Below are 24,280 nucleotides of genomic sequence, written 5' to 3'. Positions count from 1 at the left end.
AAGAAAATGTGGCACAGAGCAGGAGGAAACCCCCAGAACTCTCTGTTCCTGCACGCCAAGCTGCAGGAGCCTATGACCGCGCATACTCTTGAGTCAATAGAAGAAAGGGGCTTACAACACTGGATAGGGCAACTGATTCTGATGATCAAGTGGAAATTAAGTTGCTGATACCAATAGCAGTAAGGAGAACTCTGTCTGCTCCCAGTGGCTTCACCAGGTTACGTCTTAATATTCCCATAGCCAATAGCTATCAATGTAAAACCACAGCAAAGCAATAAAGGCAGAAACACGAAGGGCATGTTCAGTTCAGTTCAGTTCAGTTGCTCAGTCGTGTCCGACTCTTTGCAACCCCATGAATCGCAGCACGCCAGGCCTCCCTGTCCATCACCAACTCCCGGAGTTCACTCAGACTCACGTCCATCGAGTCAGTGATGCCATCCAGTCATCTCATCCTCTGTCGTCCCCTTCTCCTCCTGTCCCCAATCCCTCCCAGCATCAGAGTCTTTTCCAATGAGTCAGTCCTTCGAAGGGCATGAATCCTGTGGAAATGAAGGTTTGGGTCATCCTACCAAGGTATGAGGAGCCCAAGATGACCACTTCCCTGATAGCTCTGTTGATAAAGAATCCGCCTGCAATGCAGGAGACCCGGGTTCGATTCCTGGTTGGGAAGATCCCCTGGAGAAGGGATAGGCTACCCCCTCCAGTATTCTGGCCTGGAGAATTCCATGGACTGTACAGTCCACGGTGTCACAAAGAGTAGGACATGACTGAGTGATTTTCACACTTTCACACAAGATGACCAGGGGGAAATGTCAGCTTCCAATTTAACAGAACCAATTTATCAATAATTCCTGAGTTATCTGGAGGAAGCATTCCTTGAGAAACAGAACCTCAAAACACTGAACCCAGAGTTGCAGGGATAGAAAGCAAAGTTTCTAAGAGTAAATTATTAAGTATAAATGTTAGAAGGATAACTCCCACTTTTACCCTGGACCTTTGTATTCCAGCCATGGAGAAGATGGCACCATATATTGCTTGCTTGCTTTCTTAGGGCACGTACCATATCCTTTGACATTACCCCGACTTTGCAGATTGTGCCTCCTAGATCGCATTCCCAGAAATCACCTGCCTGTGGTTTACTAGTATACATCTATTAATATGTAAGGTGTGACATCCGAATTAGATTTTTTTGCTTGGTGTTTTTACCATCTTTCTTTTCTTTTTTGGCCACACCATATGGCATGTAGATCTTAGTTCCCCAACCAGGGATCAAACCCGTGCCCCTGCAGTGGAAGCAAGGGAGTCTTAACCACTGGACTGCCAGGGAAGTCCTTTACCATCTTTCTAAGAAAGGGGTATTTTGGTTATTTGAGAACACCTTGTATTTTTATCACCCAAACAAACAAAACAACCAAGAAAATATAAACACTCTTGTTCTATAATGATCTTTTTAGGTTACACATGTAGACCCTACCTAAGATATTTGCTTTTGCCATGCTATTTAATGCCTGATCCTCACTCATATCTCATCTCCCATCGCCTCACCCCATCTAGTGGAGAACATGTCCGCTAGACCTACATCAGCAATTTCACAGGGATGTTTTAGATCTCCTATTAAGAACCATTGCTGATGACAACCTCATAATTACATGGCATCATAAAATGCGATATGCTCTATAATACATCAAAAAGTGTCAGGTAGGCCCTGTATTGAAGTCAAGAAAAAAGATAATGGCCCCAAATGCATCTCATCTCATATTCTGATCTGATAACTCAGATTAAACTAAGGAGCAGTTTGGGATGAAAGAAGAGTATAACTTGTTCAAAACTGTAGGAGAAGCATCCTCATTATAGTAATCATCCTCATGTATTTCAGTAGGTATCTATTTCTTGGAGCAAAGCTCTACAACTATTTACAGTTTAAGAGCTTGGACTCAAGACAACCCTAAGCTCCACACCTAATTCACTATTTCTGTGATCTGGGAAAATTACTTAAACCCTCTGAGCCTCAAGTTCTTCCTTTGTGTAAAGCTAACATAACGATAGTCCTTTCTCCTAGGCTTAAAGGCTTATACAGAGCCTGGCATACACTAAGTCCTTAAAAAACATTAATAATTGTGATTTGTAGTATTTACATACTAGGCATTATAGGCGTTGGGCTCTAAGATGAATGAAAGATTTAAGAAAAGAGATTTGTAATAGGACTATTTACCAGGAGGAAAGCAATCTAAGTTGCCTGTAGATTGCCTTTTTAGATGCTTCAGTCATTTTCTCCCCCTCCTCCTGCCCCTTCAAAAGACCTGATAAACTTTAAGAAAGCAAACACAATTGCTTAACAAGCTTTATCGTAGCAATTGAATGTTATTATATAGTAACACGTTATATAATTTGAGAATAAATTAATTCAATTTAGGCCAACCTAATGATACAAAGAAATTCTGTTTTTATGCTTTAGAAATGTTTTATGGTAGGCATCATATTAATACCACTGTGTAATCACAAAATTCAGTATTCAGTTCAGTCACTCAGTTGTGTCCAACTCTTTGTCACCCCATGAATTGCAGCATGCCAGGCTTCCCTGTCCATCACCAACTCCCAGAGCTTGCTCAAACTCATGTCCATCAAGTCAGTGATGCCATCCAACCATCTCATCCTCTGTTGTCCCCTTCTCCTCCCGCCCTCAATCTTTCCCACCACCAGAGTCTTTTCTAATGAGTCTGTTCTTCGCATCAGGTAGCCCAAGTACCGGAGCTTAAGCTTCAGCATCAGTCCTTCCAATGTATATTCAGGACTGATTTCCTTTAGGATTGACTGGTTTGATCTCCTTGCAGTTCAAGGGACTTTCAAGAGTCTTCTCCAACACCACAGTTCAAAAGCATCAATCCTTTGCTGCTCAGCTTTCTTTATGATCCAACTCTCACATCCATACATTGACTACTGGAAAAACCATAACTTTGACTATATGGACCTTTGCCAGTAAAGTAATGTCTCTGCTTATAATTACATCCAATTTATAGAACTAAAGGTCAAAATTTACCAATTTACACAATTTTAGGAGTTTATGATTGTGTCGTGGTCTTTAAATCCCTAAATTGGTCACACTTATAGTGCAGTACTTAGAATTCTGGGCTCTCAAAAGAAAAGAGTTGGAGGAATCACACTCTCTAACTTGAGAGAATACTACAATCTATAGTGATTAAAACAGTATGGTATGGCTCAAAAACAAACACACAAATCAGAGGACAAGAATAGAGAGCCCAGAAATAAACCTACATACTTATGGTCAATTAATAATTAATTAATAATTAATATGACAAAGGAGGCAAGAATATACAATGGGGAAAAGACAGTTTCTTCAATAAAGTGATGCTGGGAAAACTGGACAGCTACATAAGAATGAAATTAGAACATTCTCTAACACCATATACAAAAATAAACTCAAAATGGATTAAAGACCTAAATATAAGACCACAAATCATAAAACTGGAGGAAAACATAGGCAGAACCCTCTTTGACATAAATCATAGCAATACTTTTCTTTTAATCTGTCTCCTAAAAATAAAGGAAATAAAAGCAAAAATAAACAAATAGGACTTAATTAAACTGAAAAGCTTCTGCATAGAAAAAGAAACCATTGAAAAAACAAAAAGACAACCTGGAAGAAAATATTTGCAAATGATATGATTGCTAAAGGATTAATATCCAAAATATATTAACAGCTCACACAAAGCAACATCAAAAAACAAACGACTAGAGAATAGGCAGAAGACCTGAACAGACATTATTCCACAGATGAAATGCAGATGGCCAATAGGCACATGAGAAAACGCTCAACATGGCCAATCATCAGGGAAATGCAAATTAAAATCACAATGAGATATCACCTCAAACCTGTCAGAACGGCCTATCATCAAAGAGACCACCACTAACAAATGTTGACAAGGATGTGGAGGAAAGGGAGCCCTCATGCACTGTTGGTGGGAATGTAAATTGGTATAGTCACTATGGAAAACAGTATGGAAGTTTCTCAAAAAACTAAAAATAGAACTACCATGTGACCCAGGAATTCTACCCCTGGGTATATATCTGTAAAAAACAAAAACACTAATTCAAAAAGATACATGTACCCCACTTGTCATAGTGGCATTATTTACAGCTGGTAAGATATGAAAGTAATCTAAGTGTCCATCAACAGATGAATGAATAAAGAAGATGTGTGAGACATATATAGAAAATGGAATATTACTCTGCCATAAAGAGCAAAATCTTGCCATTTTAAATTACATGGATGGACCTGAGGATTTTATACTTATAAAATAAGTCAGGCAGAGAAAGATAAATACCATATGTTTTCACTCATATATGGTTTTAAAAAGAAAATAAATGAATATAACAAAACAGAAACAGACTCACAGATAGAGAGAATAAACTGGTGGTTACCAGTGGGAAGAGGGAAGGGAGGAGGAGAAAGATAAGGATAGGGGATTAAGAGGTACGAACTGCTCTGTATAAAACAAATAAGCTACAAGAATATATTGTACAACACAAGGAATATAGCTGACATTTTATCATAACTATAAATGGAGCATAACCTTTAAAAATTGTCCAAGCTGTGTGGCACGGCTCAAAAGAAAAAACAAAATAAAAATAAAAATGGTGGGAAATTCCCTGGTGATCCAGTGATTAGGACTGTACACTTTCACTGCCAAGGGCATGGGTTTAGTTCCTGATCAGAGAACTAAGACCCCACAAGCTGTGTGGCATGGCCAAAATAAATAAATAAGTAATAAAAATGGTGAATCACTATATTATACACTTGTAACTTATATAATATTGTTGAAGTATACTTCAATAAAAATTAATTAATTTTAAAATGATTTGGGCTCTTGAGTCAGACTACCCAGGTTCACCCTGGTGACCTTGAGCAAAGGATTAACCTTCCTGTGCTTTTATCCTGTCAACAGCAAAATAGGAATAAGAGTACCAGTGTCATAAGGACTATTGTGAGAAATAAATAAACTGAACAAATGAAGATGTTGGCTATTATTACTTATTTCTGTGATTCCAAGTTCCTAGGCCCTAGTAAAGAACAGCATGTCCTATCAGAAAAGGTATCTGAAAAGTGCCCTAGTGAGTTTGTCTCAGAAAAAAGTCTGATTACACAGGCAGTGAACCATTATCCCAAGAAATGCAAGCCGACTGTGACAATAAGGAATCGTTTTATGTACAACTACCCTAGAAGTTAGGGACAAATTTAATGAGTCAGCTTATTGGAGCACAGAATCAACTGACTGGCCCTGTTCTTTAATAAGCTGGATTTGTCAAGCTTCCATACAAAAGCTTAAAGTGGGCCCTAAGTCTCTGCCACACTGCGCCCCCGGGCTCATGACCTCACAGATGGTAGGATTTAAGTGGTCTCTGGCACTTTGAAGGTAGGTCTTTTCCATTACTCAGAGAGTAATGCTTTTTCCCTCCTCTGTTCCTTTTCATCTAGTTAGGGGAGAATAGAGGTGTTCAGTGTGCTTTGTGTTTTTTGTTTTTCAACGTTGAGTATAATACAGCTCAACAGGTTATTATCAAGACTGATTTGAGGATATTAGGGAGAGAAGCAGTTAAGGGCTGGCCAGGCCCCTGAACCATGTCATCCTGCTGCTGAAAAACCTTTGAAAGTCTTTCCTATACAAATTCAAAAGGTTTACATATTAAAAAATACAAAACTTAAAAGACGATTTCTTTTTTTACAGGATGCATACCTCTAAGACCCAGTCATTCAAAACTCCTTGCGGGTCCTCAAATTCACCAGTAATTTGCTCCCTTCTACACTCCCTCAAGCCCTGGGATGTTCTTCTCCAACCCTTCCCATGGGTAATTCTTGAGACCCTTCAAATTCAGCGTAAATGACACCTCTTCCAAGAAGCATTCCTTAACGCCTCAGACCAGCCCCTCTCCTCTGTACTCTCACAGCACCTTGTAGCTTACCCCATTCTAGCATTTACTGATACTATACTGACAAGCAACTGCCAGTTTATTTGTCCGTGTCCCCCACTGTTTTGGCAACCTGAGGACAGCAACCCACATCGTGTTACTATTATGTCCTTAGCAACATGCACAGTTCCTGGCACACAGGAGATGCTCAAGAACTATTTATTGACCCTGACTTCAAACTATACTACAAAGCTACAGTAATAAAAAACAGTATGATCCTGACACAAAAACACATACATATATCAGTGGAATAGAATAGAGAGCCCAGAAGTAAACCCACGCATTAATTATATGAACAGTTAATCTATTACAAGGGAGGAAAGGATATACAACGGGGAAAAGAAACCTCTTCAATGGTATTAGGCAAACTGTACCTCTATATGCAAAAGAGTGAAAGAAGACTACTCTCTCACACCATGCACAAATTCAAAATGGATTAAAGACTTAAATGTAGGACATGAAACCATAAAACTTCTAGAAGAGAACATAGGCAGTAAGTTGTTTGACACTGTTCTCAGTAGTAATTTTTTGGCTATGTGTCCTCAAGTAAGGGAAACTACAGCAAAAATAAACAAATGAGACTACATCAAACTAAAAGGCTTTTGCACAGTAAAGGAAACTATCAGCAAAATGAAAAGATCACCTACCAAATGGGAAAAGATAGTTGCAAATGATATATCTGATAAGGGGTTAATAGCCAAAATACACAAAGAAATCATACAACTCAACATCAAAAAGTATAAATTGGTACAATCAGTATGGAAACAGTATGGAGATTCCTCATAAAAACTAAAAGAACTACCATACGATCCAGTGATTGCACTCCTGGGTATTTATCTGAAGAATACAAAAACATTAATTAGAAAAGAACTATGTACCCCTTATGTTCATTGCACCATTATTTACAATAGCCAAGATATGGAAGCAATCTAAGTGCCCATCAATAGATGAATGGATAAAGAATATGTGGTAAAGATATACAATGGAATATTGCGTGCCTGCTAAGTTGCTTCAGCCATGTCCTACTTTGTGTGACCTTATGGACTGTAACTTGCCAGGCTTCTCTGTCCATGGGATTCTCCAGGCAAGAATACCAGAGTGGGTTTGCCAGGCCCTCCTCCAGGGAATCCTCCCCACCCAGGGACCAAACCCACACCTTTTACGTCGCCTGCAATGGCAGGCGGGTTCTTTACCACTGGTGCTATTTGGGAAGCCCCACAATGGAATATTACTCAGCCATAAAAAACGAAATCTTGCCATTTTGACAACATGGATTGACCTAAAGGATATTATGCTAAGTAAAATGAGTCAGAGAAAGACAAAAACTGTATGATTTCACTTAGATGTGGAATCTAAAAAACAAACAAACATAACAAAACAGAAATGAGTTAGAGATACAGAGAATGAATAGGTGGTTGCCAGAGGGGAAGGGGGAAAAGACGGAGGAAAGAAAAAGTAAGGAAGATTAAGAGGCACAAACTTTCAGTTGCAAAATAAATGAGTCATGGTTATAAACTGTATGATGTGAGGAATATAGTCAGTAACTCTGTAGTATCTCTGAATGGTGACATATCATAACTAGACCTACATGACCATTTTTAAATATACATACAGAAATATCAAATAACTATGTTGTATAACAGTAACTAACATAGTGTTGTAGGTCAATTATATTTCAAAAACAAACTCACAGAAAAAGAGATCATATTTGTGGTTACCAAAGGCAAGGAATTGGGGGAGGGGGAATTGGAGAAGGTGGTCAAAAGGTACAAACTTCCGGTTATAAGATAAGTAAGTGCTAGGGATATGCCAGCAAATTTGGAAAACTCAGCTGTGGTCACAGGACTGGAAAAAGTCAGTTTTCATTCCAATCCCAAATAAGTGAAAGTGAAAGTGAAGTCACTCAGTCATGTACGACTCTTTGTGACCCCATTGGACTGTAGCCCACCAAGCTCTTCCATCCATGGGATTCTCCAGGCAAGAATACTGGAGTGGGTTGCCATTTCCTTCTCCGGGGGATCTTCCAGACCCAGGGATCGAACCCAGGTCTCCCACGTTGCAGGCAGAAGCTTTAACCTCTGAGCCACGATGGAATCCCAAATAAAGGTAATGCCAAAGAATCTTCAAACTACTACACAATTGCACTCATTTCACACACAAGCAAAGTAATGCTCAAAATTCTCCAAGCCAGGCTTCAGCAGTATGTGAACCGAAAACTTCCAGATATTCAAGCTGGATTTAGAAAAGACAGAGGAACCAGAGATCAAATTGCCAACATCCACTGGATCATAGAAAAAAACAAGAGAATTCCAGAAAAACACCTGCTTCATTGACTATGCTAAAGCCTTTGACTGTGTGGATCACAACTGTCGGAAATTCTTAGCGATATGGGAATACCAGACCACCTGACCTAACTCCTGAGAAATCTGTATGCAGGTCAAGAAGCAACAGTTAGAACTGGACATGGAACAACAGACTGGTTCCAAATTGGCAAAGGAGTACGTAAAGGCTGTATATTGTCATCCTGCTTATTTAACTTACATGCAGAGTACATCATGAGAAATGCTGGGCTGGATGAAGCACAAGCTGGAATCAAGATTGCCAGGAGAAACATCAATAACCTCAGAAATGCAGATGGCACCACCCTTCTGGCAGAAAGCGAACAGGAACTAAAGAGCATTTTGATGAAGGTGAAAGAGGAGAGTGAAAAAGTTGGCTTAAAACTCAACATTCAAAAGACTAAGATCATGAAATCCAGTCCCATCTCTTCATGGCAAATACATGGGGAAACATCAGAAAACAGTAACAGACTTTATTTTCTTCAGTTCAGTTCAGTTCAGTCGCTCAGTCGTGTCCAACTCTTTGTGACCCCATGAATCAGAGCACGCCAGGCTTCCCTGTCCATCACCAACTCCCAGAGTTCACCCAGACTCACATCCATCCAGTCAGTGATGCCATCCAGCCATCTCATCCTCTGTCGTCCCCTTCTCCTCCTGCCCCCAACCCCTCCCAGCATCAGAGTCTTTTCCAATGAGTCAACTCTTCACGTGAGGTGGCCAAAGTACTGGAGTTTCAGCTTTAGCATCATTCCTTCCAAAGAAATCCCAGGGCTGATCTCCTTCAGAATGGACTGGTTGGATCTCCTTGCAGCCCAAGGGACTCTCAAGAGTCTTCTCCAACACCACAGTTCAAAAGCATCAATTCTTCAGCACTCAGCCTTCTTCACAGTCCATCTCTCACATGCATATGTGACCACAGGAAAAACCATAGCCTTGACTAGATGAACCTTTGTTGGCAAAGTAATGTCTCTGCTTTTCAATATGCTATCTAGGTTGGTCATAACTTTGCTTCCAAGGAGTAAGTGTCTTTTAATTTCATGGCTGCAGTCACCATCTGCAGTGATTTTGGAGCCCAAGAAAATAAGGCTCCAAAATCACTGCAGATGGTGACTGCAGCCATAAACTTAAAAGATGCTTGCTCCTTGGAAGAAAAGCTATGACCAACCTAGACAGCATATTAAAAAGCAGAGACATTACTTTACTGACAGAGGTCTGTCTAGTCAAAGCTATGGTTTTTCCAGTAGTCATGTATGGATGTGAGAGTTGGACTCTAAAGAAAGCTGCTACTAAGTCACTTCAGTCGTGTCTGACTCTGTGTGACCCCATAGACGGTAGCCCACCAGGCTCCCCCATCCCTGGGATTCTCCAGGCAAGAACACTGGAGTGGGTTGCCATTTCCTTCTCCAATGCATGAAAGTGAAAAGTGAAAGGGAAGTCTCTCAGTCATGTCCGACTCTTTGCAACCCCATGGGCTGCAGCCCACCAGGCTCCTCCATCCATGGGATTTTCCAGGCAAGAGTACTGGAGTGGGGTGCCATAGCCTTCTCCAAAAGAAAGCTGAGTACCGAAGAATTGATACTGTTGAACTGTGGTGTTGGAGAAGACTCTTGAGAGTCCCTTGGACTGCAAGGAGACCAAACCAGTCCATCCTAAAGGAAATCAGTCCTGAATGTTCATTGGAAGGAGTGATGTTGAAGCTGAAGCTCTGATATTTTGGCCACCTGATGCAAAGAACTGACTCATTAAAGACCCTGATGTTGGGGAAGATTGAAGGCAGGAGAAGGAGATGACAGAGGATGAGATGATTGGACGGCATCACCAACTCAATGGACATGAGTTTGAGCAAGCTCTGGGAGCTGGTGATGGACAGGGAAGCCTGGTGTGCTGCAGTCCATGGGATCATAAAGAGTTGAACACAACTGAGCAACTGAATTGAACTGAACTAGGGATATAATGTACAACATGATTAATATAATTAGCACTACTGTATGTTATATACTAAAGTTCTTAGAGTAAATCCTGAATTCTCACTGTAAGGAAAAAAGTTTTTCTATTTCTTTAATTTTATATCTATGAGATGCTGTTTACTAAATTTACTGTGATAATCATTACCTGTAAGTCAAATCATTGTGCTGTCCACCTTAAACTTACAGTGTTGTGAGTCAGTTTTATCTCAATAAAGCTGGATGAAAAATCAATAACAATAAAATACAAGTAAATTTCTGTACTAAATAATCAAATATTCATTGAATATTGACTATAATAGACTTTTTATTGGTCTTTGTGCTAAGAAGAATAGAAGCCAAAGAAAATGCTTTACTGCAACTTGCATGGCTGTGCTGGATTCTGATCCTTCCTATTCATTCACTCTTATAATTACCTGCTGTGCTCACTTACTCTCCAACCATTTGGTCTTTTTCTGTTCCTAGAATTCACTCAACAAGTTACTGCATTAGGGCCCCTGCACTTGCTGGTCCTTTTTTTCCAGCGTGTTCTTCCCTCAACACTGACTATGACTGGCTTCTTCTCCCTCATAGGGATCTTCCAGTACTATCCCACCAAAAGTATCCGGCCCTCCTTCCCCACCCCAGTCACTCTATCACAGTGTCTTGCTTTATTGTCTTTCTAAAACTTATTTCAACCTTGTTAGTTTACTTGGTGATTTAGAAAGAAGCACAAAAGCAGGGACCCTGTCTATCAGTGCTTGAAACAGCTGCTTTGGGCAGGTGTGTTTCCCCTTCTGACAGTGCTATCATCTGTCAAAAGTGTTTGAGGATCACTTTAAAAGTTACACAAGTAAATCAGATTCACTACTCTGTAGTCATACTGAATTCTTTATTCGAAATCTTTATCCCGATTTGATTTCGATCTTATTTGCTAACTTTGGCTCTGAATTATTTGTTTCTCAAAATTAAATTCACCCTCAAGCATAAAAAGTTGTCAATTCAATGTTAAATGCTATTCATGTTACTGCATGAATTGAATGTGTGTTAATTCAAAGAGTCAACAGTAAATACATAAGCCACAACAACAACAAAATTGTCACCTTTGATAATAGTCAGAAGAATGGGCTTTAGGTTCTGAAAGCAATTTGAAAAGAGGAATCAAAAGCCTCTGATTTCAATGGGTAATTTCTAGAGTGTTATGCTGATTTAATATGATTATTTTACAGTGAAACCTCATACAATGGTATAACAGTGTTTTCACCTCTGGATTCGTTTCTTGTTTTAGTTATTTTGAAGTAGTTCCATTTTAAAGTATTCAGTTTCTACAAAAGAACCCAATGATATTTAGATTAAAAAGCAACTTGTGTTCTAAACAGTTTGCTTTCTTCTCTTTTATAAAAATCACTCCAACCTAACTCTTCTCTATTTTAACCTAGAAATCTCATGCATTCTCACCAGCTCTTCCTGTTCTTCTTTCTGACTAGAATGGACTTTCCGTGCTCCAACCCAAGTCCCAGCAAAATTTTATTATTCCTTCCAGGCCTAGCCCAAATGTTTGCCTATGAGAGCTGCATCCCTCAGGATTAATTCCATCATCCTCTGATCTCCCAAACAACCTAGGTATAAACTGTATAAGGGCAGAGGCCATGTCTGTTTTCTTCAAGACTGTATTCCCAATACCTAGCATAGTATCTGGCACACAGTAGGGATTCACAATATATTTGGTGAATGAATGAATGCTTCTCTATTACCTAGCACTATTTAATTATTTGGAGAAGGAAATGGCAACCCACTCCAGTACTCTTGCCTGGAAAATCCCATGGACGGAGGAGCCTGGTAGGCTGCAGTCCATGGGGTCGCTAAGAGTCGGACACGACTGAGCGACTTCACTTTCACTTTCATGCATTGGAGAAGGAAATGGCAACCCACTCCAGTGTTCTTGCCTTGAGAATTCCAGGGACGGGGGAGCCTGATGGGCTGCTGTCTATGGGGTTGCACAGGGTTGGACACGACTGAAGCGACTTAGCAGCAGCAGCATTTAATTATTTAAATGTCTTCCTCCCCAACAAGACTGTCAATCTCCTCTGTTCTAAGGACCATGGTCTTGTCTATCTTGTATCTCTCTGAGATGTGGAGAGGGCAAGGGCAGGCCAGAAGAAGGTAGTTTTTATCTTGTTAAAATTCCAGTATCCATTCACTTGGGCTTCCCTGGTGGCTCAGAGGTTAAAGCGTCTGCCTCCAATGCGGGAGACCTGGGTTCGATCCCTGGGTTGGGAAGATCCCCTGGAGAAGGAAATGGCAACCCACTCCAGTACTCTTGCCTAGGGAATCCCATGGATGGAGGAGCCTGGTAGGCTACAGTCCACGGGGTCGCAAAGAGTCAGACACGACTGAGTAACTTCATTTTCATTTTCATCCATTCACTTACTCTCAAATCAGCCAGGATCACATCAGATTTCCTGTTTTGCTTTTATTTTCTCTTTAATCCAAAGCCTTTGACTGTGTGGACCACAACAAACTGTGGGAAATTCTTAAAGAAATAGGAATACCAGACCACCTAACCTACCTCCTGAGAAACCTGTGTGCAGGTCAAGAAGCAACAGTTAGAACTGGACATGGAACAACAAACTGGTTGCAAATAGGAAAAGGAATACATCAAGGCTGTGTATTGTCACCCTGCTTATTTAACTTATATGCAAAGTACATCATGAGAAATGCTGGGCTGGATGAAGCAAAACCTGGAATCAAGACTGCCAGGACAAACACCAATAACCTCAAATATGCAGATGGCACCACCCTTTTGACAGAAAGCAAACAGGAACTAAAGAGCCTTTTGATGAAGGTGAAAGAGGAGAGTGAAAAGGTTGGCTTAAAACTCAACACTGGAAAAACTAAGATCATGGCATCTGGTCCCATCACTTCATGGCAAATAGATGGGGAAACAATGGAAACAGGGACAGACTTTATTTTGTGGGGGCTCCAAAATCACTGCAGATGGTGACTGCAGACAAGAAATTAAAAGATACTTGCTCCTTTGAAGAGAAGTTATGACCAACCTAGACACCATATTAAAAAGCAGAGACATTAATTTGCCAACAAAGGTTTGTCTAGTCAAAGCTTTGGTTTTTCCAGTAGTCATGTATGGATGTGAGAGTTGGACTATAAAGAAAGCTGAGCACCAAAGAATTGATGCTTTTGAACTGAAGTGTTGGAGAAGACCCTTGAGAGTCCCTTGGACAGCAAGGAGATCCAACCAGTCCATCCTAGAGGAGATCAGTCCTGAATATTCATTGGAAGGACGGATGCTGAAGCTGAAACTCCAATACTTTGGCCACCTGATGTGAAGAACTGACTCATCTGAAAAGACCCTGATGCTGGGAATAATTGAAGGTAGGAGGAGAAGGGGACAACAGAGGATGAGATGGTTGGATGGCATCACCGGCTCAACGGACATGAATTTGAGTAAACTCCAGGAGTTGGTGATGCACAGGGAAGCCTGACGTGCTGCCATCCATGGGGTTGCAAAGAGTCAGACATGACTGAGCAACTGAACTGAACTAAACTGAATCTAAACAAAGGGCTTTCCTGGTGGCTCAGTTGGTAAAGAATCTGTCTGCAATGCAGAGATCCAGGTTTGATCCCTGGGTTAGGAAGATTACCTGGAGAAGGGAATGGCAACCCACTCCGGTATTCTTGCCTGAAGAATTCCATGGACAGAGAAGCCTGGTGGGATACTGTCCATGGGATCACAGAGTCAGACATGATGGAGTGACTAACACTAATGCACACTTAATCCAAACAAAGCCTCTAATGGCAGAAGGAGAGCCCTAGGATCTAAAGCTTATTCTCCTCCCCAACCCTAAGCCTGAGCTCAACTGACTGAGTCCAGATGTAGGGTCCCTTTGGCTTTGGTGTCTCCAGGTTTAACATGAACTCCCTCACTCCCTGGGTTCCTCCCACTGCCATTGCCCTCCCCTACCCACTCTCCATCCTCCTCTTCCATTCCCCTACTGGAATGATCCCTCTAAAACTGGGTCACAACTTAAATGCTTAGAGAGTCAGGCTGGTAGGAAAAGGCCCAGGGAGTTAGAGGCAATGCCCTTTAAAGGTGGAAACTAATTATTGCTTGCAGGAGTACAAACCCATTGTTCCTAGAACAGCTGATGTTTTGAGAAATTTTTTTTAAGTTGTTGTCATTCAGTCTTTAAGTCACATCTGACTCTTTGTGACCCCCATGGGTTGTAGCATGCCAGGCTTCTCTGTCCTCCACTATCTCCTGGAGTTTGCTCAAATTCATGTGCATTGAGTCAGGGATGCTATCTAACCATCTCATCCTATGCTGTCTTCTTTTCCTTTTGTCTTCAAGCCTTCCCAGCACCAGGGTCTTTTCCAACGATTCAGCTCTTTGCATCAGATGGCCAAAGTATTAGAGCTTCAGCATCAGTCCTTCCAATGAATATTCAGGGTTCATTTCTTTTAGAATTGACTTGTTTGATCACCTTGCAGTCCAAGGGACTCTCGAGAGTCTTCTCCAGCACCACAATTTGAAAGCATCAGTTCTTGGGCTCTCAGCCTTCTTTACGGTCTAACTCTCACATCTGTATATGACTACTGGAAAAACCATAGCTTTGACTATACAAACCTTCACTGACAAAGTGATGTCTCTGCTTCTTAATGCACTGTCTAGGTTTGTCATAGCTTTCCTTTCAAGGAGCAAGTGTCTTTTAATCTCACAGCTGCAGTCACTGTCCGCAGTGGCTTTGGAGCCCAAGAAAATCAAATTTGTCATTGCTTCTACTTTTCCCCCTTCTATTTGCTATTTTTAAGTTAGGCAAGCCAATTAAAATATACGCACAGGCCAAATATGGCTTGTGAGCCACTGGTTTTCTTCTCTGCTCTTCATCTTTGATAATCTGACCCTGATGCTCCCCATGGACCTTCTATTTCCTTACTTGAGCATCAAGACATGGACTAACTTTTGGGCCTACAACATCTTCTGCTATTTTCCATGTACCTCCCTAGACCCCAGTCTAGATCATACCATGTGACTTGCCAGGGCCCCATGCCAAGCTTTGTAATGCTTTCATATCTCTGTATGTGCGGTTCCTGTTTCTTTAGTCACTGAGCCAACCACTCTTTGTTGATCAGCCAACTCAGCCAATCCAGTTATGTGCCGGTTGCTGGGGACATAAGTGTAAGCCCCACTGATAAATCTCCTTCCTGCATAGACCTTACATTCAACTGGCAGAGGTAGATGTTCCTCAAATAATCACATGAAGAAGTAAATTTAAAATGTGGTAAGTGTTAGGAATGAAGCCCTGAGAACATGTAACAATGAAAGCTAGCCTGATTGGCCCTGGGGATCTGGAAAGGCTTCTCTGAAGAAATGACATTCTTCATAAGTCTGAAGGATAGATAGGAATTAGCTTCCCTGGTGGCTCAGGGGTCAAGAATCCTCCTGCCAAGCAGGAGCCACAGGTTTAATCCCTGGGTCAGGAAGATCTCCTGGAGAAGGAAATGGCAACCCACTCCAGTATTCTTGCCTAGGAAATCCTATGGACAGAGGAGCCTGGCAGGCTACAGCCCTTGGGGTCACAAAGAATTGGACTCGAGTTAGCGACTAAACAACAACAATGAAAAGAGGCGGAGGCAGGGGAACTTGAGTGAGGGGAGGGAAGACATATTTGGAGTTTAGGCAAAGGAACCAGAAAGTGTGCAGTCTGGGGGAGGCCTTAGTCTGGCTTGCTTGAGGAACTGAAAAAGAGCTGGGTTGCCAAACACAGGAACTGAGGAGAAGAATGGCATGAAATGAAGCAGGAAAGCCAGGCAGGGCTCACCATGCAGGCAGGGCTGGATCAGACGTGGTGAGGGTTCTGGTCTTTATTCTAAGGACAGTGGCAAGCCACTGAAGAGGTTTAACTAAGGATGTTTGTATGTGTGTGAGACAGACAGACATGATCAGATTTACATTTGGAAAACACTACGCTGGCTTCTGGGTAATGAAATAGAGAAGAGGGGTAGGAGCAAAAGGAGAAGTTGGGGACCAGTTCAGAGGTTGAAGAAATTCAGGTGAGGTATCATGGCACCTAAGATGGAGACACAGGTAGTGGAGACAGAGAAACACAGAGAGGCAATATTTATGAAGTAAACAACAAAAAGGTTCAGGCATGGATTGCATAGGGTGGGCATAGAGCAGTGAGGCAATAGAGAGAAGTTAAAGATGACTCAGATTCCTGGCTGTGTGGTGAGTTGGGGGTGCTAGTCCCCAAGACAGGGAACTTGGGAGGAGAAGCAGGCTGGTGGTGAAAACAACGGGGAGAAAGAGAGTTTAGCAAGACACGTTTATCAAATGCCTGTTTTGTTCCAGCCTCTGTCTCTATATAAAAACAGAAATAGTTCCTGCACACCAGGGGGACAGGCATAAAAAATTATTATAATCCAAAAATTACACAGGCCTCATAACCCTGTGAACTCAAACAAAGCCATACGAACACTAATCATTCCAAGTTCCTGTTGTTCCCCCTACAAAGTTCCCTTCAAGTATCTTGGGGACACTTCTAGGGACTTTTCATAAGCGACTGTCAGACTAAGTGTTGGGGCCAAGTCATTGGGCACATCAGCCCCACACTGACCCCCTTTGTCCCTGCCCACTGACCCCAGGAAGGGTGCCTTCTGTAGGAATGCTAAGAGCACCCCTGCACTAGAGTGAGGCAAACAAGCAGCCTGGCCCTGGAAGTGGATTCCTCCTTAAGCGTTGCTGGCACATGATGCTCTCACGTGCTGGAGCAAGCCTGGGTCTGATTGAAGGAGTTAGTTTCTCAAGTCATCTGAGCCCTGGAGCAGCACTGCCAGTGCTGCAAGTTTGAGTTCTACTGGGGACACGGTGAGTTTGATGGGTCTCTGGGACATCAATAGGGGGATGTAACAGGATGCAATTGGCTATCTGGATTTGGAACACAGAAGTTTGGGTTAGAGATCTAAATTCCAGATCATGGAGTATGGGTATTAGGCACAGGACCCAGCTCTGAACTCCCAACATTTAAAATGCCCTGCCCCCACTTCACCTGGCAACTTTCATCCAAATCTCACCTTCCCTCATTTATGTTGGCAGTTGGCCAGTAACGCCTTCCTTTGCATTCCAGCAGCCCTTGGTATAGTCCTTTGTGATTAAGCACTTTTCACACTGCCTGATAACTCTTGATTTACATATTTGTCCTCTTCACTCTACAGTAAGCTCCTTGAGGGCATGGACTCTTATTCAGTATCGGCCGTCATGCCATTTTCATCCACCACACCACACAGGCAAAGACCAAAACTATGGGAAGGAAAATAAAGGAGATGTAGTGCATATATGCAATGAAATATTATTCTGCCATTAAAAAGAATGAAATAATGCCATCTGCAGCAACATGGGTAGACCTGGAGATTATCATACTGAGTAAAGTAAGTCAGACAGAGAAAGACAAATATCATATAATATCACTTATACAAATGAACTTATCTACAAAACAAATAGAGAACTAGCTTATGGTTACTGGCAGTGGGCAGTGGGGGATAAGATTATGAGTTTGGGATTGACATTACACACTGCTATGTTTAAAATGAAATGCCCTTCCATGAAAAAATAAAATCAGGTTAAAAAAAACTATGGGACGAGAATAGCCAGAATTGATTGAGGAGGTGGGAGAAGAGGATGTTGCTAGATACAGTTTTATTGTGTCATTTCTAGGAATTTATGCCATGAGTATATTGATATCAGTGCACAAAGATGTTCTGTAGGATGATGTTCGTTGCAGTATCATTTGTAATGCTGAAAAGCTGGAATCAACCTACATTTCCATCAGAAGGTAATGAGAAGTACTTGGTGGAATAATATCCTACCATGAGAAATGAAGTAGAGTTACATATACTGGTAAGGGATATTTGAATAGAATATTTCATTTAAAAATAGGTCAAAAACTGTTCATATAGTATATTGCAGTTTGTGTTTAAAACAAAAAGGACAGACTCACATACAGATGCCTAAAAATGTCTAGACGTTTACATAAGCAACCACTGAATAGTGGATATATTTAGAAAAGCACAGTCAAGTGAATGGGCCAGGTTTTAAGGGGAATTTTACTTATCACTTTCTTCCTTTCTTATGGTTAGATTTTCCTTAAAACTAGAAGCATATTATTTTTATAATAAAATGTGCTATTTATTTAACATTTGTAATCTTCTGGGCATTACTCTTTGAATAAATGTGCTCTTTGAGTCCTCAACCAGCCCTATGAAGTAGGTAGTAGGGGTATTTTTTTTCTTTGTTTGCCCTTTTGTTTTTGGCTGCACCACAAGGTATGTGGGATCTTAGCTCCCCACTAGGAACCAAACCCATGCCTCCTGCAGCAGAAACACATAATCTAACCGTTGGACCACCAGGGAAGTCGCAGGTGTAGTTTAACCCCATTGTATAAAAGAAAAAAGGAAGCACAGAGATGCTAAATAATCAAAGCATAGATTTATAATAATTAAAAAATCATAGGCAGGGGAGGCATAAATTGGAAGATTGGAATTGACATATACACACTACTAAACACAAAATAGATAATCAGTTCAGTTCAGTCGCTCAGTTGTGTCTGACTCTTTGCAACCCCATGAATCACAGCACACCAGGCCTCCCTGTCCATCACCAACTCCCAGAGTTCACTCAGACTCACCTCCATCGAGTCAGTGATGCCATCCAGCCATCTCATCCTCTGTCGTCCCCTTCTCCTCCTGCCCCCAATCCCTCCCAGCATCAGAGTCTTTTCCAATGAGTCAACTCTTCACATGAGGTGGCCAAAGTACTGGAGTTTCAGCTTTAGCATCATTCCTTCCAAAGAAATCCCAGGGCTGATCTCCTTCAGAATGGACTGGTTGGATCTCCTTGCAGTCCAAGGGGCTCTCAAGAGTCTTCTCCAACACCACAGTTCAAAAGCATCAATTCTTCAGCACTCAGCTTTCTTCACAGTCCAACTCTCACATCCATACATGACCACTGGAAAAACCATAGCCTTGACTAGACGGACCTTTGTTGGCAAAGTAATGTCTCTGCTTTTCAATATGCTATCTAGGTTGGTCATAACTTTCCTTCCAAGGAGTGTCTTTTAATTTCATGGCTGCAGTCACCATCTGCAGTGATTTTGGAGCCCAAAAAAATAAAGTCTGACACTGTTTGCACTGTTTCCCCATCTATTTCCCATGAAGTGATGGACTGGATGCCATGATCTTAGTTTTCTGAATGTTGAGCTTTAAGCCAACTTTTTCACTCTCCACTTTCACTTTCATCAAGAGGCTCTTTAGTTCTTTACTTTCTGCCATAAGGGTGGTGTCATCTGCATATCTGAGGTTATTGATATTTCTCCCGGCAATCTTGATTCCAGCTCGTGCTTCTTCCAGCCCAGCGTTTCTCATAGTGTACTCTGCACATAAGTTAAATAAGCAGGGTGACAATATACAGCCTTGACATACCCTTTTCCTATTTGGAACCAGTCTGTTGTTCCACGTCCAGTTCTAACTGTTGCTTCCTGACCTGCGTATAGGTTTCTCAAGAGGCAGGTCAGGTGGTCTGGTATTCCCATCTCTTTCAGAATTTTCCACAGTTTATTGTGATCCACACAGTCAAAGGCTTTGGCATAGTCAATAAAACAGAAATAGATGTTTTTCTGGAACTCTCTTGCTTTTTCCATGATTCAGAAGATGTTGGCAATTTGATCTTTGGTTCCTCTGCCTTTTCTAAAACCAGCTTGAGCATCTGGAAGTTCAGGGTTCACATACTGCTGAAGCCTGGCTTGGAGAATTTTGAGCATTACTTTACTAGTGTGTGAGATGAGTGCAATTGTGTGGTAGTTTGACCATTCTTTGGCATTGCCTTTCTTTAGGCATTTCTTTGGAATGAAAACTGACCTTTTCCAGTCCCGTGGCCACTGCTGAGTTTTCCAAATTTGCTGGCATATTGAGTGCAGCACTTTCACAGCATCATCTTCCAGGATTTGAAATAGCTCCACTGGAATTCCATCACCTCCACTAGCTTTGTTCATAGTGATGCTTTCTAAGGCCAGCTTGACTTCACATTCCAGGATGTCTGGCTCTAGGTGAGTGATCACACCACCGTGATTATCTTGGTCGTGAAGATCTTTTTTGTACAGTTCTTCTGTGTATCCTTGCCACCTCTTTTTAATATCTTCTGCTTCTGTTAGGTCCATACCATTTCTGTCCTTTATCGAGCCCATCTTTGCATGAAACGTTCCCTTGGTATCTCCAATTTTCTTGAAGAGATCTCTAGTCTTTCCCGTTCTGTTGTTTTCCTCTATTTCTTTGCATTGATCACTGAGGAAGGCTTTCTTATCTCTTCTTGCTATTCTTTGGAACTCTGCATTCAGATGCTTCTATCTTTCCTTTTCTCCTTTGCTTTTCGCTTCTCTTCTTTTCACAGCTATTTGTAAGGCCTCCCCAGACAGCCATTTTGCTTTTTTGCATTTCTTTTCCATGGGATGGTCTTGATCCCTGTCTCCTGTAAAATGTCGTGAACCTCCATCCATAGTTCATCAGGCACTCTATCAGATCTAGGCCCTTAAATCTATTTCTTACTTCCACTGTAGAATCATAAGGAATTTGATTTAGGTTATGCCTGAATGGTCTAGTGGTTTTCCCTACTTTCTTCAATTTAAGTCTGAATTTGGCAATAAAGAGTTCATGATCTGAGCCACAGTCAGCTCCCAGTCTTGTTTTTGCTGACTGTATAGAGCTTCTCTATCTTTGGCTGCAAAGAATATAATCAATGTGATTTCGCTGTTGACCATCTGGTGATGTCCATGTGTAGAGTCTTAAGGACCTACTATATAGCACAAGGAACTCTACTCCATACTCCATATTCTGTAGGTGGCCTATATGGGAGAAGAATCTGAAAGAGAATGGATAATGTATGTGCATAATGGATTCATTTTACTGTGTGCCCAAGACTAACACAACATTGCAAATCAAATATACTCTAATTAAAAAATTTTTAAATCTTTGAAAAATTTTAAATATTGAATTTTGGTCTCCCTTTCTCCTTCCATATCCTCCACATATTTGGCACCATAGATGTTTAAGCTTAAACAGATGGATAGACGAGAAACCCTCCGGCCCAGGGAGAGCTGGAGAGCTCCAGGCTGGAGCCCTTCAACTCTTGGGAACTGACCGCAAAGCAGGGAAGGCAGACGGAGCCTGCAGATCCTCCATTCATGGATCAAGCACAAGTCAAGCAGCTACGTGCAAAAAAAAAAAAAAAAAGTCCTTCCAGCCCCTCTGTTAGGGACTCACATGAAAGTGAAAACAAGCAATAAGGTACTCAGTAAAATAATAACAATGGCCACTAACGCTTATCAAGCACCTACTAATTGCCAGTTCCCATGCTGAATGCTTTACAAACACTATCTGTTTAATCCTAACAGCCCCTAGGTAGGTATTGTTATGACCCCTTGTTTATCAAAGAGGAGAAAGCAAGGCTGAGTAAGTTTAAGTAATGCGCTCAATCATCCAGCAGGTAAGCCAGATTGGGACCTAACTCCATCTGAATCACAATGCTCTCAATTAATCTTGCATCCTACACCATAGAAACTGAATGCAGGGAGGAAACAGGGTAGAAGAAACTTCTCTCTCCCACCTCCAAAACAAAGTCTGGCTACAGTCAGTGAAAATGAGACAGATTAGAGAACAGGCCTTTCAGATCCACAGCTAACAGGAAACACCCAAAAATCTTCACTAGGCACTAAATGGAATAACAACTATCCTGATTCTGCTTATAAACCCAGGAGGTTTACACTGTTATTTGTTAATGTTCACAACAACTCTGCAAGGTAGATGTCATCAACTCAACTTTAGAGAGGAAGAAACTAAGGCTCAGACAGGTTATAGTTTTACTAATGGTATACAGCAAGAACAAGGCATAGCTGGCTTTGAATTTGTCTGCCTTACTCCAAAGTCAGTTTCTTCACAAGGCCATGCTGTTAATACCTTCAGGTGAAGGTGGGGCACAGTATATCGTGGTCCACACAAAATGAAATCCAGACCTCCAGTCTTTCAGGACAGGAATTACTCTTCCCTGACCGCAGGGAAAACCCCACCCCCACCCCCAAACAGAAGGCTGTTGCTTCGCCTACTTGGTGAACACACTGCAGGGTCACAACATATCACCTCGGAGATAACCGCTTTTGTATCTCGCTAGGAAGGTTCAAACTTCTTTTCAACCCTACCTTTCGACAAAGTAAGTAAAGGTCTGACAGCCTCCCAGAATGTTGAGTCTAGTCTAGAAACCCACAGATACCACTACCCAGCGCCTTCTCAGACACTTCTTTATCAAAGTTTTATTAGCCTCAGCTCAAGGTACCTCCAGCTGAGCATCTCATTACAGAGCAAGGACACTTTAGACATTTGTAACACCACCACCCAGGCAGGAATTTCAAGGACAAGAGCAGAAATTAATCGCAAGGGAGCTATAAATCTTCACCCCCTTTCCCCTCCTCCATACACTTGCTCTCTCAACTCACCTATTTTTTCACAGTCCACAAATGGATTACTCCCATACCTTAAACACATCTGTGACAATCTCATCTCTGCTCATGTATTCACACTTTCCTTTGCTTGGAATTCATTCTCCCCTGGCTGAAATCTAACTTCCACTTTGAACTCTAATCCCACCTAATATTTACTTATCTTTGGGCATTTGTCACATTACATTCTTCATTACAATTATCCAAAAACATTCCTTTCTTTTTTCCTCCTCCTTGATTATAAACTATCTACGTGACCTCAAAGTAATGTACTGCCTAGACACTGGAGATACAAGTGTGATAATTTATGGAGATTTGTGTTTTGTTCTCATTCCTGCTGGTGATTTATCTCCCTACCCCCAAGAAGGCAGCCAAGCCCTAATGTTCCCTAAGCTGAAGGCTTCTACGTTTCAAATCTAAAAATCAGCAGTTTTTAGGCACCCAGAAGACAATTTCCAGAAATGCTTTTGGAAAGCGTGGGCTTATTAGGGCAACAGATCGAGAAGGAAAAGGGATGAGAGCAAATGCTTCGAATGAGGGAAGCAAAAAAAAAAAAAAAAAAAAAAATCTGTGGGGGGAAGGGTTAGAGAAGGTACCAAGTGTTAGAGTTTATGGAAAGTAAAGACCTAGCCTTCATCTGCATATAGCACCCCAGGATAAGGAGTACGCTGTGGGAGACTGTCCACTATAATACCTTGGCCTTGAGAGCTGTGCTAAGGGTCTATCTCTTTGAGAAAGTATGGAAAGATGATTTACAGCAGGAGGATTAGCACTCACATCAGCAGAAGCAGCCACCCGAATGATGCAACCATCACAGATTAAAGAGCTGGCCTCTACCCCACTTTTTTTGTGAAAGAAACACAATCTGCAGAAAGCAGTACTATATGCAGAAAGTTAAAATGCTTCACCTTTCAGACGACTTCTCTGATCAACAACGGATATGTCTAAGAACCTACTACACTGGAAACGACAGGACACGGTTTCTCCGATTCCCTGCTTCGGTCTGGGGCCCTTTTCCTGGCTGGGTATCAGGTCTCCGATCTGAACCCTCCCTCTTAGTTTAACTCCTCCAATAGCCTTCAGTCTTTCCACTGACCAGTCCTTCCTCAATGGCCCCCTCCAAGTCTGGCCGCATCTCCACCCCTCAACCCTACGTCAGACTCTCCCTTAGTCGTTCCTTCTCCACTCTAATCTCCCTTGTGCCTCTCACCCTCGTCTCCTTCTGCCCAGTCAGCCCCAGTTCTCTCTCCTTGCCCTCCCGCATCCCCCGGGAGGGTCTCCTTTCATTCTTCAGTAACCACCCCACTCCCCACCCCACCCCTGACCCACCCGACTGAGTACAGGCAACCCCTACCACCACCACTACCACCACCACCACAGCTCAGCCGTTGGAGGCGTGGCCCCACGAGTAACAGGTCTCCCGCCCCACACTCCGCGGGCTCGCGCGCAGACAAAG

The 24,280-nt window shown here is 41.9% G+C and overlaps 1 long non-coding RNA gene across 1 annotated transcript; it reads right to left on the bottom strand.

The window, feature by feature from the left end:
* Positions 1–18,755: 18,755 nt before the first annotated feature.
* Positions 18,756–24,083, bottom strand: LOC129646919 (uncharacterized). Its single transcript, XR_008712216.1, has 2 exons — positions 23,733–24,083; positions 18,756–21,194 (listed from the first exon to the last, which is right to left on the bottom strand). It is a non-coding gene; the product is annotated as an uncharacterized LOC129646919 (long non-coding RNA).
* Between the last annotated feature and the right edge of the window lie 197 nt (positions 24,084–24,280).

Source organism: Bubalus kerabau, chromosome 3 (genome assembly GCF_029407905.1).
Source record: "Bubalus kerabau isolate K-KA32 ecotype Philippines breed swamp buffalo chromosome 3, PCC_UOA_SB_1v2, whole genome shotgun sequence".
Lineage (NCBI taxonomy): Eukaryota > Metazoa > Chordata > Mammalia > Artiodactyla > Bovidae > Bubalus > Bubalus kerabau.
The sequence above is the reverse complement of the archived record's forward strand: the minus strand, read 5'-3'. Positions and strand labels throughout refer to the sequence as shown.